Source organism: Pseudoliparis swirei, chromosome 8, assembly GCF_029220125.1.
Source record: "Pseudoliparis swirei isolate HS2019 ecotype Mariana Trench chromosome 8, NWPU_hadal_v1, whole genome shotgun sequence".
Lineage (NCBI taxonomy): Eukaryota > Metazoa > Chordata > Actinopteri > Perciformes > Liparidae > Pseudoliparis > Pseudoliparis swirei.
This window is the reverse complement of record NC_079395.1, coordinates 5,224,417-5,230,416: the sequence shown is the minus strand read 5'-3', so window position 1 is coordinate 5,230,416 and position 6,000 is coordinate 5,224,417.

The window sequence follows — 6,000 nt, the reverse complement described above, 5'->3', positions numbered from 1 at the left end:
GGGATTTCAAGAAAAGGGGGTCTCTAGACGCTGGAGTCTAAAATAAATCGTTAGGGCTAAAGGAGGAGTTTAGCTCATCCTCTAAGGAAAACAGTGAGTTTTGCAAGTGACTGACATACATGATGACTGTGGCGCCAGGCAACCTCGGTCTGCAGCCCAGTTGTGGGCTGCATGGGAAGTGGAGAGCATCGGGGGCCATGCTTCTTTTGTGCTGATGTCACAAAGCTGCAGGGTATTACTTTTTCCAAATTGTTGTATTTATTTTCCCCTCACGACGTGACTGTTTTGGCAGCGGGGGAAACTAGAGCTGAAATGGTCTCGTGAAGACAAATTTAAATGCTGCTCAGTTGTTTAATCTTGCATAAAGGCATCAAAGAGGTCCTGTTTGAGTTGAGCTCTCAGAACACTGGGACATCTTGATCTGTTTTACTTTTAACTCAATTGGAATATTATTTGGTTCATGGGGCCGAGACATATCAGTTCAAATTCATTTCGTTTAATTTACTTTTTTCTTCTTCCCTTAAGTGTCATAGAGTTTTATCTCAAAGCTCTTGCTTTCATATTTCCAAGAGTCAAATACACAGCGCAGTGAAATGCTTAATTAGCGTATAAAATATAAAGCGGGATTAAATAAAAGTGGAAAATGAGAAAGTATGTACAATAGCAAGCGAGTAAAAAGTGGAGATGGAAGATGGGATATCAAATATGGAGTTATAAGTAAAATATAAAGCAAAATAAATACAGTGTTTATACATTAGCTTAGCATTAAGACTGGAAATTGCTAACCTGGCTCCGTTTGAATGTAACAGCATATCTTAAACTCACAAATGATATCTTGTATATCTGATAATCAGCACAACAAACAAAGTGTAAAAACAACAACTTCCTGTTTAAAATCCGTTCGCTGCTTCCTGTCGTTGTGCTAAACTATGCTAAGCTAACGGGCTGCTGGCCTCATATCGAGCAAACGCGATAAAAGATGTCGATCTTGTCATGACGAAAAAAAGCAAATAAGCTTACGTTCTAAATTGAGCTGTTCCTCTCGGGGACCACGAGGCCCCCGGGGTCGGGACCAAACATATCGAGTTGATAACGATGTGCATAAACACCAGAATGCTCATTTTGTTTGACACCAACCAAACAGACGGTTACAGCTCCAACAGGAGCGAGAGGATATTAGATTTGGCTTTTTATGAGTCGACGGGGATGTCGACTCTCGTAAAAGCTCATCGGTATCAGCTGTGAGGGGATTATCTCAACTGCTGTGTGGCAACGTCACGTCGTCGCGTGGAAGAAGTCCACCAGAGAGCCTGGGATGGATAAAAAAACAACAACAACAACAACAAAAAACTCCCAAGGTCACAATAGTGGCATTGTAATCGCCTCCAGCCACAGAGGTAATTGCTGGTGCCATGCCGGCAGCACTCGGAGTCGTCAGGGTTCTACAAAGACAGATCTAAAAGGAGAAGCACGCTTCCAACACAATAGCTGGAAAGCAGGCGTGCGGCGGTGTCTTCCTCCGGCCTGTTTTGTAAAGCACTACATCCTGTGAACCCCCCCCCCCCCCCCCCCCCCCGGTATGGACCTCCACCTGCTCGCTCGCTGCAGAGTCTGTGTTCGGCGACTCGCCTCCTCGGAGAGCGGCGGAGCCAGCCTCTCCCCCTCATTTCACTGGCGCCAGCGCTCAATGGGCCCTGCACTTTGATTATTTGTGTTAACAGTTAATTTAGCACCACAGACACATGTGCCAAAGCTGGCTTCACTTCCTCATGCATCACCAACAAATGTGACTTTTATGAGTTCCTTTTCACGGCCCCCACCCCCACCACACACCCCCTCTTAGACTCAGTTCTCGCCTGTCGACTCACTCTGCAAACCCTCTGTGGACCGAGTCCCCCCCCCTCCACACACACACACACACACACCGCACCGCGCCACACACGTACTCACACTCACCCCCGCAGACACCATCTCCTCACCTCCTCTTACCTCGCCCCCCCCCCCCCCATCTCATTTTCCAACCTCCCGCCTCCACTCGTTTTCTTTTCGCTGGTTCGGCCTTAATCTCTTCCACATCTTGCCTGGTAGGGAGTTATTTCTGGCTCCTCTGTTCCCGATGTTTGCATTATCGGGAATACATTTCATGTCAATTTATTCGTTGGTTAAACACCACAAAAGAGTCGCCCGTTGGGGGGGAATTGAACTGCAGTTGAAAAGAAAGCTTATCCCCCCTCCCCTAAAAAAAGAGGGTCTTCTCTCTGTTTTTCTGATGCCATTTTTTTTTTTTCCATTCACATTTTTGGGATCCGAGCTTCGCTAAAATAACTGCTCAGGGGGAATAAAAGAAATACCGGTTTCATACAGCGAGCTCACTTAAAAGGACATTACAGACCACAGAGAGCCGGATATACCTTATTGCAACCGATGATCAACGGCGCTATCGTCCAGACTCCGGGGGCCGAGGAGGACCGCTCGAAAAGGGTTCCAGATATTTAACCTGAGAGCGTGACGTGTGTTACGTGACATTAAGATATAATCTGCATTTATGAAGAAAAAACCCCTCTGCCCTCAATACCAAGTGGAGCCAGAGTGTGGTGGGTCGTGGGGGAGAGGGAGCTCAGAGAACTTTGTCAATGCCTACTTAGCTTCGACATTGATACTTACAGAGTGGGAAAGAACAGTGCTGAGGGAGCACAAACTCGCCGCACGCCGATGAGCTCATGCCAGGACTATGCGAGCAGAAGGCCACAGGAGCCATGGAAATATTTGGACATCTATTTTGCTCCCCTGCTTGTCTGTAGTGCAATCCAGTACATCATCTTCTGCGGTCTGAGAGGCACGTTTTCATGTGGCCGAGAGGCAGAGCCGTAAAAGGTCCCGGTCGTGCAGTTTTATTGATTTTTTTGGGGGTGTTTTTTTATTTTATTGCGTCGCTGCCTCTCAGCTACTCGGCGGGAGCAAAATTGCGACCGCGATCCCCGACTCCGCAGATTCTTCTTCGTTAATTCTCCACCCGTGCCGCGCCGAGGCGGAGAACTGCTCCGGCATTGATTTGCGCGCACCGTGAGGTCCGTGAAGGCCCGACCCGCTGTCACCGCCGGTTGGACGGAGCGGGGTTGTTGTGTTTTTAAGTGTGGCGAGACTGACCGTGGAAACGTCTCATGTCGTTGTTTTGGTTTTATTTTCTCTAACTGAGGTCACAGAAAAGCTTTCTTTGGGATTACATTCATGTCTTTAAGAGATGTTTTATCTGGCAGCAGGTGAATTATCCCACCGCTGTTTAGCATTGAGCATATGATACACGATACATGGTTAACTAGAACGGGCACTCGGTAGAGCGCATACCTTCGCATATCACAAGATTGGCCATTGAATTATGAACATTTTGGCATTAGTTGCATGCCAATTGGATGAAAATTGACCGTGCTATGGTAAAAAGAAGATTTTGACCTATCCATGACCTTGACCTTTGACCCGATTGACCCCAAAATCTAATCAAATGGTCCCCGGATAATAACCAATCATCCCACCAAATTTCATGTGATTCGGTTTAAAACTTTTTTTGTTATGTGAATAACACGCATACAAATAAATAAATAAATGGCGATCAAAACATAACCTTCCGCATTTTCAATGCGAAGGTAAAGAATGCTTCATAACAAGGGAAAGTCACTTTCGGGGTGCCCAGAGGATGAACTTACTCTAACATCCCCATTCAATATAAATGCATCCATCCTTTCTATGCGTCTATCAAGTGATGAATATTTTTCAAAATGTCGTTATAACTATGTTATACTGTGTTATAAACACAGTTAGAAGTGTCCGGTATAAACTGTTGACGTCTCACTGTGATTCTCTCCACCATTCATCTATTTACACTGCGAGACAATTACACCTCATGCCTATAAAGATGTATGTTTTATACCTAAACTCTTTCTGACTTATAGTTGCACAAACATTTGGGCCTCTGGAGCGCCTCCCAACCCACGAGCCGTGAAGTAAGACGACCCAGTCATTTTCTTTGTGGGCTACCGAGATCATAAAACGTGTGATTAAAAAAGTCACGTGCAGCAGGCTCATTAGAATAAACTGTTTTTAAACATCAATGCATGACATCATGTTCGAGTAGAAACACTAAATTCAACCTCAGAATGAATGTTATGGAACTTCAAGACATCGATAAATAGAAAGCCTCGTATCCGGTTTCCTCACCTCGAAGTCGATGTTTCTTTATTGTTATTATAGGTGTTTGGTTAGATGCCTGAAATAAAGTCAGTGGTTGACACAAGCGATACCCTCCTATGAATTTTGAAGTTTTTCCGTGCAGGAGGTTGCTAACAAGTGTTTAAACGAGACTACAAAACGTTATCGACGAGTCCGCCTTCACAGCTTCGTGTTGATACTCACGCTCATGTGACCGCGGGGGGATACATCTCAAATCGCTTTTTATCATCCCTACAACTCTGTATCTTTGCAAATGATAATGAAAATTAGAAATAAACACTCCAAACTTTTTAAAAAAAGAAGAGTGACATTCAAATTATCAATTAAAAGGATCCCAGTTGCAACAATGAAGTAATAAATACAATAATCTTGCACTCATTCTGATCTGATAATTTTTTTTAAAATAGAATAAATGATATTTTGATGTTAAAAAAAGAAAAGACTTTTTCTCGCTGTCGTACTTTTACTCCGGTAAAAGATCGGCGTGCTCATTCCACCCCTGACCTAACGTCCTCAGGACTACCCGTGTGTTATAAAGCGTCTATTAAGGGTTCATACACCGCCTCTAAACGCTCTTAAAAGGGTTCAAAGAAAGTGTGACTCCACTGAAGCGAACCAAATGAAGATATCACCTCTTAAAACCTGTGAAGTCTTCATCCTCATTCCCCACACACACACACACACACACACACACACACACACACACACACACACACACACACACACACACACACACACACACACACACACACACACACACACACACACACACACACACACACACACACACACACACACACACACACACACACACACACACGCACAAGGTGAGAGGATGACAAAGTCTATCCTCGGGGGGAAGGAGGGGGGTGAAGTCACGGGGGAGTGCTCTCGGAGACACTCGGCTGACCGGGGCCTTCTGCACACACACACACACACACACACACACACACACACACACAGACACACAGCTCCGGGATTCCCTCCTCTTCCTTCCCAGTATTGTCTCACATCCTCGGCGGCCATCGCTGCCACAATAGCGTCGGCGGGCACCGGGCACCGAGGGGCGGCCAGAGGGACGCCGTCAGTCAGCCCGACAGGATGCGACACACGCTCGACAATTAACACCGGACAAAAGAAGCGGACGACGCGACATGACGGCTTAGCGTGGCGCTCCGGGGCCCTCAATGGCTCGCCGAGTGGCATCTTCACACTTGCCCGGGGGGGGGGGGCCCCCGATGATGGCGACCGCGAGAGAGATCACGCACTTAAAGTGACGCAATGAGACGAGAACGTGGCGCTGGAGAGCAGCCAGGCGCTCAGCTGCAGCATCAATTTGAAGTTGTGTTTTTTTACTTTTGAGTATTTCCATTTCATTAAGTGTTCGTTCGACGAGGACAGTGCTTCCTCCGGTATCACATCACAACGCGTAGAGGCCCTCTGGCGGCCCGTCCTTCTGGTGCTATCAGCACATTTAGCCGCTCACACTTCGGTTTCAGTCAAATCTGAACACGTCTTCCTCTCCGAAAGCTCGAGGCTAGCTGTCAATACGAGGAGGATTTATTGCAACCGCCTTCGATAAAACAACAAAGTCGTCCCAAAATATCATGAAATAACGACTTCAGACAGCTCTGCCAATGCCAACGTCAAAGTAAAGACAGATATTTGTCAGGAAGAAAGAAAAAGCAAAAAGCAGTAAGACGTTCAACAAAAGGTTATCGATACCCTTCTTCTCCCAGGCCTCGGCAAATGAGCAAAAAGGAGCGTAATTGTTGC